Here is a 13607-nt window from a genome sequence, read left to right as displayed (position 1 = left end):
CCACTAGCCCTGTTGGACACTCCACATCCACCTGCTGTCCAGCTAGAACCACTAGCCCTGTTGGACACTCCACATCCACCTGGTGCCCAGCTAGAACCACTAGCCCTGTTGGTCACTCCACATCCACCTGCTGCCCAGCTAGAACCACTAGCCCTGTTGGACACTCCACATCCACCTGCTGTCCAGCTAGAACCACTAGCCCTGTTGGACACTCCACATCCACCTGCTGCCCAGCTAGAACCACTAGCCCTGTTGGACACTCCACATCCACCTGATGTCCAGCTAGAACCACTAGCCCTGTCTGACACCCCACATCCACCTGCTGTCCAGCTAGAACCACTAGCCCTGTTGGACACTCCACATCCACCTGCTGTCCAGCTAGAACCACTAGCCCTGTTGGACACTCCACATCCACCTGCTGTCCAGCTAGAACCACTAGCCCTGTTGGACACTCCACATCCACCTGCTGTCCAGCTAGAACCACTAGCCCTGTTGGACACTCCACATCCACCTGCTGTCCAGCTAGAACCACTAGCCCTGTTGGACACTCCACATCCACCTGCTGCCCAGCTAGAACCACTAGCCCTGTTGGACACTCCACATCCACCTGCTGTCCAGCTAGAACCACTAGCCCTGTTGGACACTCCACATCCACCTGCTGTCCAGCTAGAACCACTAGCCCTGTTGGACACCCCACATCCACCTGCTGTCCAGCTAGAACCACTAGCCCTGTTGGACACTCCACATCCACCTGCTGTCCAGCTAGAACCACTAGCCCTGTTGGACACTCCACATCCACCTGCTGCCCAGCTAGAACCACTAGCCCTGTTGGACACTCCACATCCACCTGCTGTCCAGCTAGAACCACTAGCCCTGTTGGACACTCCACATCCACCTGCTGTCCAGCTAGAACCACTAGCCCTGTTGGACACTCCACATCCACCTGGTGCCCAGCTAGAACCACTAGCCCTGTTGGACACTCCACATCCACCTGCTGCCCAGCTAGAACCACTAGCCCTGTTGGACACTCCACATCCACCTGCTGTCCAGCTAGAACCACTAGCCCTGTTGGACACTCCACGTCCACCTGCTGTCCAGCTAGAACCACTAGCCCTGTTGGACACCCCACATCCACCTGCTGCCCAGCTAGAACCACTAGCCCTGTTGGACACTCCACATCTACCTGCTGTCCAGCTAGAACCACTAGCCCTGTTGGACACTCCACATCCACCTGCTGTCCAGCTAGAACCACTAGCCCTGTTGGACACTCCACATCCACCTGCTGTCCAGCTAGAACCACTAGCCCTGTTGGACACTCCACATCCACCTGATGTCCAGCTAGAACCACTAGCCCTATTGGACACTCCACATCCACCTGCTGTCCAGCTAAAACCACTAGCCCTGTTGGACACTCCACATCTACCTGCTGTCCAGCTAGAACCACTAGCCCTGTTGGACACTCCACATCTACCTGCTGTCCAGCTAGAACCACTAGCCCTGTTGGACACTCCACATCCACCTGCTGTCCAGCTAGAACCACTAGCCCTGTTGGACACTCCACATCCACCTGATGTCCAGCTAGAACCACTAGCCCTATTGGACACTCCACATCCACCTGCTGTCCAGCTAGAACCACTAGCCCTGTTGGACACTCCACATCTACCTGCTGTCCAGCTAGAACCACTAGCCCTGTTGGACACTCCACATCCACCTCCCTTCCAGCTAGAACCACTAGCCCTGTTGGACACTCCACATCCACCTGCTGTCCAGCTAGAACCACTAGCCCTGTTGGACACTCCACAACCACCTGCTGTCCAGCTAGAACCACTAGCCCTGTTGGACACTCCACATCCACCTGGTGCCCAGCTAGAACCACTAGCCCTGTTGGACACTCCACATCCACCTGCTGTCCAGCAAGAACCACTAGCCCTGTTGGACACTCCACATCCAACTGCTGTCCAGCTAGAACCACTAGCCCTGTTGGACACTCCACATCCACCTGCTGTCCAGCTAGAACCACTAGCCCTGTTGGACACTCCACGTCCACCTGCTGTCCAGCTAGAACCACTAGCCCTGTTGGACACTCCACATCCACCTGCTGCCCAGCTAGAACCACTAGCCCTGTTGGACACTCCACATCTACCTGCTGTCCAGCTAGAACCACTAGCCCTGTTGGACACTCCACATCCACCTGCTGTCCAGCTAGAACCACTAGCCCTGTTGGACACTCCACATCCACCTGATGTCCAGCTAGAACCACTAGCCCTATTGGACACTCCACATCCACCTGCTGTCCAGCTACAACCACTAGCCCTGTTGGACACTCCACATCTACCTGCTGTCCAGCTAGAACCACTAGCCCTGTTGGACACTCCACATCCACCTCCCTTCCAGCTAGAACCACTAGCCCTGTTGGACACTCCACATCCACCTGATGTCCAGCTAGAACCACTAGCCCTGTTGGACACTCCACATCTACCTGCTGTCCAGCTAGAACCACTAGCCCTGTTGGACACTCCACATCCACCTGCTGTCCAGCTAGAACCACTAGCCCTGTTGGACACTCCACATCCACCTGCTGTCCAGCTAGAACCACTAGCCCTGTTGGACACTCCACATCCACCTGGTGCCCAGCTAGAACCACTAGCCCTGTTGGACACTCCACATCCACCTGCTGTCCAGCAAGAACCACTAGCCCTGTTGGAGACTCCACATCCACCTGCTGCCCAGCTAGAACCACTAGCCCTGTTGGACACTCCACATCCACCTGCTGTCCAGCTAGAACCACTAGCCCTGTTGGACACTCCACGTCCACCTGCTGTCCAGCTAGAACCACTAGCCCTGTTGGACACCCCACATCCACCTGCTGTCCAGCTAGAACCACTAGCCCTGTTGGACACTCCACATCCACCTGCTGTCCAGCTAGAACCACTAGCCCTGTTGGACACTCCACATCCACCTGCTGCCCAGCTAGAACCACTAGCCCTGTTGGACACTCCACATCCACCTGATGTCCAGCTAGAACCACTAGCCCTGTTGGACACCCCACATCCACCTGCTGTCCAGCTAGAACCACTAGCCCTGTTGGACACTCCACATCCACCTGCTGTCCAGCTAGAACCACTAGCCCTGTTGGACAATCCACATCCACCTGCTGTCCAGCTAGAACCACTAGCCCTGTTGGACACTCCACATCCACCTGCTGTCCAGCTAGAACCACTAGCCCTGTTGGACACTCCACATCCACCTGCTGTCCAGCTAGAACCACTAGCCCTGTTGGACACTCCACATCCACCTGGTGCCCAGCTAGAACCACTAGCCCTGTTGGACACTCCACATCCACCTGCTGTCCAGCAAGAACCACTAGCCCTGTTGGACACTCCACATCCACCTGCTGCCCAGCTAGAACCACTAGCCCTGTTGGACACTCCACATCCACCTGCTGTCCAGCTAGAACCACTAGCCCTGTTGGACACTCCACGTCCACCTGCTGTCCAGCTAGAACCACTAGCCCTGTTGGACACCCCACATCCACCTGCTGCCCAGCTAGAACCACTAGCCCTGTTGGACACTCCACATCTACCTGCTGTCCAGCTAGAACCACTAGCCCTGTTGGACACTCCACATCCACCTGCTGTCCAGCTAGAACCACTAGCCCTGTTGGACACTCCACATCCACCTGATGTCCAGCTAGAACCACTAGCCCTATTGGACACTCCACATCCACCTGCTGTCCAGCTAGAACCACTAGCCCTGTTGGACACTCCACATCTAACAGCTGTCCAGCTAGAACCACTAGCCCTGTTGGACACTCCACATCCACCTCCCTTCCAGCTAGAACCACTAGCCCTGTTGGACACTCCACATCCACCTGATGTCCAGCTAGAACCACTAGCCCTGTTGGACACTCCACATCTACCTGCTGTCCAGCTAGAACCACTAGCCCTGTTGGACACTCCACATCCACCTGCTGTCCAGCTAGAACCACTAGCCCTGTTGGACACTCCACATCCACCTGGTGCCCAGCTAGAACCACTAGCCCTGTTGGTCACTCCACATCCACCTGCTGCCCAGCTAGAACCACTAGCCCTGTTGGACACTCCACATCCACCTGCTGTCCAGCTAGAACCACTAGCCCTGTTGGACACTCCACATCCACCTGCTGCCCAGCTAGAACCACTAGCCCTGTTGGACACTCCACATCCACCTGATGTCCAGCTAGAACCACTAGCCCTGTTGGACACCCCACATCCACCTGCTGTCCAGCTAGAACCACTAGCCCTGTTGGACACTCCACATCCACCTGCTGTCCAGCTAGAACCACTAGCCCTGTTGGACACTCCACATCCACCTGCTGTCCAGCTAGAACCACTAGCCCTGTTGGACACTCCACATCCACCTGCTGTCCAGCTAGAACCACTAGCCCTGTTGGACACTCCACATCCACCTGCTGTCCAGCTAGAACCACTAGCCCTGTTGGACACTCCACATCCACCTGCTGCCCAGCTAGAACCACTAGCCCTGTTGGACACTCCACATCCACCTGCTGTCCAGCTAGAACCACTAGCCCTGTTGGACACTCCACATCCACCTGCTGTCCAGCTAGAACCACTAGCCCTGTTGGACACTCCACATCCACCTGCTGCCCAGCTAGAACCACTAGCCCTGTTGGACACTCCACATCCACCTGCTGTCCAGCTAGAACCACTAGCCCTGTTGGACACTCCACATCCACCTGCTGTCCAGCTAGAACCACTAGCCCTGTTGGACACTCCACATCCACCTGGTGCCCAGCTAGAACCACTAGCCCTGTTGGACACTCCACATCCACCTGCTGTCCAGCAAGAACCACTAGCCCTGTTGGACACTCCACATCTACCTGCTGTCCAGCTAGAACCACTAGCCCTGTTGGACACTCCACATCTACCTGCTGTCCAGCTAGAACCACTAGCCCTGTTGGACACTTCACATCCACCTGCTGTCCAGCTAGAACCACTAGCCCTGTTGGACACTCCACATCCACCTGCTGTCCAGCTAGAACCACTAGCCCTGTTGGACACTCCACATCCACCTGCTGTCCAGCTAGAACCACTAGCCCTGTTGGACACTCCACATCCACCTGCTGCCCAGCTAGAACCACTAGCCCTGTTGGACACTCCACATCCACCTGCTGTCAAGCTAGAACCACTAGCCCTGTTGGACACCCCACATCCACCTGCTGTCCAGCTAGAACCACTAGCCCTGTTGGACACTCCACTCCACTCCAAACCCAAAACCTTGTGGTCCACACAGGAATCAAACCCAAAACCTTGTGGTCCACACAGGAATCAAACCTAAAACCTTGTGGTCCACACAGGAATCAAACCCAAAACCTTGTGGTCCACACAGGAATCAAACCCAAAACCTTGTGGTCCACACAGGAATCAAACCCAAAACCTTGTGGTCCACACAGGAATCAAACCCAAAACCGTGTGTTCCACACAGGAATCAAACCCAAAACCTTGTGGTGCACACAGGAATCAAACCTAAAACCTTGTGGTCCACACAGGAATCAAACCTAAAACCTTGTGGTCCACACAGGAATCAAACCTAAAACCTTGTGGTCCACACAGGAATCAAACCTAAAACCTTGTGGTCCACATAGGAATCAAACCTAAAACCTTGTGGTCAACACAGGAATCAAACCTAAAACCTTGTGTTCCACACAGGAATCAAACCCAAAACCTTGTGGTCCACACAGGAATCAAACCCAAAACCTTGTGGTCCACACAGGAATCAAACCTAAAACCTTGTGGTCCACACAGGAATCAAACCTAAAACCTTGTGGTCCACACGGAACTCAAACCTAAAACCTTGTGGTCCACACAGGAATCAAACCCAAAACCTTGTGGTCCACACAGGAATCAAACCTAAAACCTTGTGGTCCACACAGGAATCAAACCCAAAACCTTGTGGTCCACACAGGAATCAAACCTAAAACATTGTGGTCCACACAGGAATCAAACCTAAAACCTCGTGGTCCACACAGGAATCAAACCTAAAACCTTGTGGTCCACACAGGAATCAAACCTAAAACCTTGTGGTCCACACAGGAATCAAACCTAAAACCTTGTGGTCCACACAGGGATCAAACTTAAAACCTTGTGGTCCACACAGGAATCAAACCTAAAACATTGTGGTCCACACAGGAATCAAACCTAAAACCTTGTGGTCCACACAGGAATCAAACCTAAAACCTTGTGGTCCACACAGGAATCAAACCTAAAACCTTGTGGTCCACACAGGAATCAAACCTAAAACCTTGTGGTCCACACAGGAATCAAACTTAAAACCTTGTGGTCCACACAGGAATCAAACCTAAAACCTTGTGGTCCACACAGGAATCAAACCTAAAACCTTGTGGTCCACACAGGAATCAAACTTAAAACCTTGTGGTCCACACAGGAATCAAACCTAAAACCTTGTGGTCCACACGGAACTCAAACCTACAACTTATTTATCTGATGCTTTCAGCAAATAGGGTAAACAGGTGGAATGTCAGTATTATAGGTACGTCTCTCTCCTTGTCCCGGGGGGTTGATGTTTATGTGGGTCAGGTGGAGAGAGGTCAGAGAGTACAGGAGAGACCGAGAGAAGAGTTCCAGGGCAAAGTGGGGGGGGAAAAGTGATGTAAAATAGATGAAAAGAAGCTTAGATCAATCAGAACAGAAAGGGATCATAACTGTGTTGGATACTTATCTGTAATGTTCTCTACTAGTTGACAGAGCAGACAGAACAGAGACAGAACAGAGACAGAACAGAGACAGAACAGAGACAGAGACAGAACAGAGACAGAGACAGAGACAGAGACAGAGACAGAACAGAGACAGAGACAGAGACAGAGACAGAACAGAGACAGAGACAGAACAGAGACAGAGACAGAGACAGAGACAGAGACAGAGACAGAGACAGAGACAGAACAGAGACAGAGACAGAACAGAGACAGAGACAGAGACAGAGACAGAGACAGAGACAGAGACAGAGACAGAGACAGAGAGAGAGAGAGACAGAGAGAGAGACAGAGACAGAGACAGAGACAGAGACAGAACAGAGACAGAACAGAGACAGAGACAGAGACAGAGACAGAACAGAGACAGAGACAGAGACAGAGACAGAGACAGAGACAGAGACAGAGACAGAAACAGAGACAGAGACAGAGACAGAGACAGAGACAGAGACAGAGACAGAGAGGGATCTAAGCTCCCACAGCCCACATTAACATTCATTCAGTCTGGTTGCCTAGTAGCAGGACCCCACCTATAGAAAGGAAGCTCAAAGGCTGACCGGCAACCAACTCAGTAATGTTAACAGATCGACGGTGCAACCATGGCTCTCTATCATGGCTCAGATATGTTCTTTTCACATGATCCTTTTCAGCACAGATCCAGCAACTACGGTGGATGTGTAACCAGGCCAGCTCAGTACAGCTTGATTTGGCTCAACTCAGTTAAGTAGTGTGAAAAGCCCTTTAGCGTACCTTGCAGGGCGAAGTGTACAACATTTACCATAAACCTAGTTGTAATCTGGCAGCGTGATTTCATTTGAAACTTTTCTTCAACAATGTGCATTATAAACACATTGTTGTTGCAGTAGGAAAATCAACGGTGCCCCTCTCTACCAATACCAATCTCTAGAACGAGATATGTTGATCTGCTGATCTGGTTCTATGGTCCATCTGTGTGGGTTGACCCAGCCAGATGGTCTGGTTCTGCTATCTGTGTGGATTGATCCAGCCAGATGGTCTGGTTCTGCTATCTGTGTGGGTTGACCCAGCCAGATGGTCTGGTTCTGCTATCTGTGTGGATTGATCCAGCCAGATGGTCTGGTTCTGCTATCTGTGTGGGTTGATCCAGCCAGATGGTCTGGTTCTGCTATCTGTGTGGATTGATCCAGCCAGATGGTCTGGTTCTGCTATCTGTGTGGGTTGACCCAGCCAGATGGTCTGGTTCTGCTATCTGTGTGGGTTGACCCAGCCAGATGGTCTGGTTCTGCTATCTGTGTGGATTGATCCAGCCAGATGGTCTGGTTCTGCTATCTGTGTGGATTGACCCAGCCAGATGGTCTGGTTCTGCTATCTGTGTGGATTGACCCAGCCAGATGTTCTGGTTCTACAGTTCATCTGTGTGGATTGACCCAGCCAGATGATCTGGTTCTATGGTCCATCTGTGTGGATTGACCCAGCCAGATGGTCTGGTTCTACAGTTCATCTGTGTGGATTGACCCAGACAGATGTTCTGGTTCTACAGTTCATATGTGTGGGTTGACCCAGCCAGATGGTCTGGTTCTGCTATCTGTGTGGATTGACCCAGCCAGATGGTCTGGTTCTGCTATCTGTGTGGATTGATCCAGCCAGATGGTCTGGTTCTGCTATCTGTGTGGGTTGACCCAGCCAGATGGTCTGGTTCTACAGTTCATCTGTGTGGGTTGACCCAGCCAGATGGTCTGGTTCTATGGTCCATCTGTGTGGATTGACCCAGCCAGATGGTCTGGTTCTGCTATCTGTGTGGATTGACCCAGCCAGATGGTCTGGTTCTGCTGTCTATCTGTGTGGATTGATCCAGCCAGATGGTCTGGTTCTACAGTTCATCTGTGTGGGTTGACCCAGCCAGATGTTCTGGTTCTATGGTCCATCTGTGTGGGTTGACCCAGCCAGATGGTCTGGTTCTGCTGTTTCTGTGGATTGATCCAGCCAGATGGTCTGGTTCTGCTATCTGTGTGGATTGACCCAGGCAGATGGTCTGGTTCTGCTGTCTGTGTGGATTGACCCAGCCAGCAGTGTGTGGAAGGTTCATGCCATAAATCAATCAGTTAGCCTAGATATGCACAAATGAAACTGAGGCTGAGACCTAAATCTTTGCATTGGAATTTTGTACACAGTGGAAATTATCGAAATGACTTTTTCCTCAAATTGAAAAGGATAATCATATAAGAAACGAAGTAGGTCCACAATACCAGTATTTCAAATCGTTTTTAGATGATTGTCACTCACAGTTATTTACAAAAGATACTTCCGCACTAGCTACATCATCATGATGTCACTAACTAACTCCATCCTGAGACAGCAGTGGTAAGGTTTTACTTTAACCTCCTAAATACTCTAACTACCCGTCCATCCTGAGACAGCAGTGGTAAGGTTTTACTTTAACCCCCTAACTACCCTTCCATCCTGAGACAGCAGTGGTAAGGTTTTACTTTAACCCCCTAACTACCCTTCCATCCTGAGACAGCAGTGGTAAGGTTTTACTTTAACCCCCTAACTACCCTTCCATCCTGAGACAGCAGTGGTAAGGTTTTACTTTAACCACCTAACTACCCTACCATCCTGAGACAGCAGTGGTAAGGTTTTACTTGAACCATATTTACCAAATAAACTAAAGTAAAAAATAAAATAAAAGGTAACACAATAAAATAACAACGAGGGGAGGGGGTACCAGTACCGAGTCAATGTGTGGGGGTACAGGTTAGTTGAGGTAATTTGTACATGCAGGTAGGGGTGAAGTGACTATGCATAGATAATAAACAGCGAGTAGCAGCAGTGTAAAAAAACTAATGGAGGGGGGTGGGGGGGTGTCAATTTAAATAATCTGGTGGCCATTTGGTTAATTGTTAAGGAGCCTTTTGATCCTAGGAACTCTTTGAGGATCTGGGTCCCAAACCTGGGGACCCAAATCTTTTCAGTCTCCTGAGGGGGAAAAGGTGTATTCGTGCCCTCTTCATGACTGTCTTGCTGTGTTTGGACCATGATAGTTTGTTGGTGATGTGGACACCAAGGAACTTGAAACTCTCGACCGGCTCCACTACAGCCCTGTCAATGTTAATTGGGACCTGTTCGGCCCGCCTTTTCCTGTAGTCCACGATCATCTCCTTTGTTTTGCTCACATTGAGGGAGAGGTTGTTGTGGTGCCAGGTCTCTGACCTCCTCCCTGTCTCATCGTTGTCGGTGATCAGGCCTACCACTGTTGTGTCGTCAGCAAACTTAATGACGGTGTTGGAGTCGTGCACGGCCACGCAGTCGTGGGTGAACAGGGAGTACAGGAGGGGACTGAGCACGCACCCCTGGGGAGCCCCAGTGTTGAGGATCAGCGTAGCAGATGTGCTGTTGCCTACCCTTACCACCTGGGGACGGCCCATCAGGAAGCCCAGGATCCAGTTGCAGAGGGAGGTGTTTAGTCCCAGGGACCCTTAGCTTAGTGATGAGCTTTGTGGGCACTATGGTGTTGAACGCTCAGCTGTAGTCAATGAACAGCATTCTCACATAGGTGTTCCTTTTGCCCAGGTGGGAAAGGGCAGTGTGGAGTGCGATTGAGATTGCGTCATCTGTGGATCTGTTGGGGCGGTATGCAAATTGGAGTGGGTCTAGGGTATCCGGGAGAATGCTGTTGATGTGAGCAATGACCAGCCTTTCAAAGCACTTCATGGCTACCGACGTGAGTGCTACGGGGCGGTAATCATTTAGGCAGGTTACCTTCGCTTCCTTGGGCACAGGGACTATGGTGGTCTACTTAAAACATGTTGGTATTACAGACTGGGTCAGGGAGAGGATGAAAATATTAGTGAAGACACTTGCCAGGTGGTTCGCGCATGCTTTGAGTACACGTTCTGGTAATCCGTCTGGCCCCGCGGCTTTGTGAATGTTGACCTGTTTAAAGGTCTTGCTCACATCGGCTACCGAGAGCGTTATCACACAGTCATCCAGAACAGTTGGGGCTCTCATGCATGCTTCAGTGTTGCTTGCCTCGAAGCGAGCATAAAAGGCATTTAGCTCGTTTGGTAGGCTCGCGTCACTGGGCAGCTCGTGGTTGGGTTTCCCTTTGTAGTCCGTAATAGTTTTCAAGCCCAGCCACATCCGACGAGAGTCAGAGCCAGAGTAGAGGGATTCAATCTTAATCCTGTAACGACGCTTTGCTTGTTTGATGGTTCGTCTGAGGGCATAGTGGGATTTCTTATAAGCATCCGGACTGGTGTCCAGCTCCTTGAAAGCGGTAGCTCTAGCCTTTAGCTCGATCCGGATGTTGCCTGTAATCCATGGCTTCTGGTTGGGATATGTACATATGGTCACTGTGGGGATGACTTCGTCGATGCATTTATGGATGAAGCCGATGACTGAGGTGATATACTCCTCAATGCCATTTGATGAATCCCGGGAACATATTCCAGTCTGTGCTAGCAAAACAGTCCTGTAGCTTAGCATCCGCGTCATCTGACCACTTCCGTATTGGGCGAGTCTCTGGTACTTCCTGCTTTAGTTTTTGCTTGTAAGCAGGAATCAGGAGGATAGAATTATGGTCAGATTTGCCAAATGGAGGACGAGGGAGAGCTTTGTATGCATCTCTGTGTGTGGAGTAAAGGTGGTCTTGAGGTTTTTTCCCTCTGGTTGCACTTTATTTATTTTATTACCTTTATTTAACTAGGCAGGTCAGTTAAGAACTAATACCTATTTTCAATGACGGCCTAGGAACAGTGGGTTAATTAACTGCCTTGTTCAGGGGGAGAATGACAGATTTTTACCTTGGCAGCTCGGGGATTCAATCTTGCAACCTTCCGGTTACAAGTCAAACGCTCTAACCACTAGGCTACCTGCCACCTCTGTGACGTGCTGGTAGAAATGAGGTAAAACGGATTTAAGTTTGCCTGTATTAAAGTCCCAGACTATTTGCATTGCCGCCCCTGCTACTCTCTGTTATTATCTATGCATAGTCACTTTAATAACTCTACCTACATGTACATATTACCTCAATTACCTCGACTAACCGGTGCCCCCGCACATTGACTCTGTACCGGTACCCCCTGTATATAGTCTCACTATTGTTATTTTACTGCTGCTGTTTAATTATTTGTTACTTTTATTTATACATTTTTGGGGGGTGTTTTTCTAAAAACGGCATTGTTGGTTAGGGGCTTGTAAGTAAGCACCTCAATGTAAGGTCTACACCTGTTGTATTTGGCGCATTTTACAAATAAAATGTGGTTTGATTAGACATCGCACACCAGCTGTTATCCTGAGACAGCAGTGGTAAGGTTTTACTTTAACCTCAAAACAACACATATCATTATGTCACAGCTTAAACTCACGTCAGAGCTGCGCGGACAGCTGGCATGATGACTGTGTAGTTAGCGTCCTGTCCTGATTTCCCACTCTCACATCATTTCAATCACTCTACAGTTGAGTTGTGAGTGGTTAGTGCCCCCCCTCCCACTCCTACCTTCCCCTGTCCTCCCCCTCCCTCCAAACACCCTCACATTAGACTAATTGTGTGGTCATAATCCCACCTGATGTGTGCTTCTAATATTTTGAACGGTCATGTTAACCTATTTTGATTACCCCATTTCAAAAAGCCCCGACCTAACTCTATCGGCCGGCCTGCTGCACTCTCTCTCTCTGTAATCCCATGGCCTCACTAAATGATAAAAAAAAGTATAATTCAGATGAGTGGAAAAACCCCACTGTGACTCACATCAGAAAGATAGGATACTACAGGCCAGTGTAAATGTCCTGATGTTAGAGCAGAGAGAGAGGGAACTCAAGGTTAAAGTGATACAAGAAAAAAAAAAATGTTATGTGTGTGATGACGAAAAGATAGAATGCTGGAACAAACGGACTTGTTTCAGTGTTCCCTTAAAGAATACACCTTCAGTTTGGAAATTCACTCCTCATTATATCATCTCCCGTTTTGGTGGCTTCAATCTGATTTTCATTTGTAGCTGTAACATTGATAAGATTCCTACAAAAGTATCTGCTTTTCATAGACAAGTGTTCATCGCGTTTTCATTCATATATATAAACAGAATTTTTTTCTCCCAGCGTAGGCATTTCGTTTGTAACAATTAGGATATTCTGTATAGAAACAAGTGTATGTTTTTTTTAAAGAACTGATTTTATAATCATATCCTACTGATGAGTCAACTTTTTGAATGCAGAAGGGTTGATACAGCCAGCGAGTTCTCCAAAAGTCTTTGATGCTAGTCCTTCTGGAACTGTCATGCTGTTTCGAGGTGGAACCAGACCTCAACTTCTTGAGCTACCCTCGCTTAGTCCAATTGACTCTCCAGTAGGAAGACATGTGTTTCTCCTTGCTCCCCCTCAGAACAATAACAGATATTTAGGTGCTAAATTCAAAAGGGATGTTGTATCTATTGCTTATATCACAACTTACTGGAATAGCTTTGTTAAATAATATATTTTTGGGGAAAAGGGTATGGTTATTACCATACAAAGGCCTGCTTGTTAACAAGGTCAAATAGGTCTCTTTCAGAATGATCCATAAATATTAATATTAACAGTTGCGGGACCGGATCTCTCTTTCTATAAACACACACAGGCACACATGCACACACGCACACACACACACACGAACACACACACACACACACACACACACACACACACACACACACACACACACACACACACACACACACACACACACACACACACACACACACACACACACACACACACACACACACACACAGGACTAGACATTTTGTGGCCAAATGACATATCCTTATTGAGCCATTAAAAAAACTGAGCATAAAATATCAGTGCCAGCAGTATTAGTGGGATATGA

The 13607-nt window shown here is 49.6% G+C and overlaps 1 protein-coding gene across 1 annotated transcript in view; it reads right to left on the bottom strand.

Moving 5' to 3' along the window:
• Positions 1-13607, bottom strand: part of LOC120051680 (potassium/sodium hyperpolarization-activated cyclic nucleotide-gated channel 2-like) — a 58244-nt gene that overhangs the window by 43340 nt on the left and 1297 nt on the right. The gene's annotated exons all lie outside the window — the stretch shown is intronic.

Source organism: Salvelinus namaycush, chromosome 8 (genome assembly GCF_016432855.1).
Source record: "Salvelinus namaycush isolate Seneca chromosome 8, SaNama_1.0, whole genome shotgun sequence".
Lineage (NCBI taxonomy): Eukaryota > Metazoa > Chordata > Actinopteri > Salmoniformes > Salmonidae > Salvelinus > Salvelinus namaycush.
The sequence above is the reverse complement of the archived record's forward strand: the minus strand, read 5'-3'. Positions and strand labels throughout refer to the sequence as shown.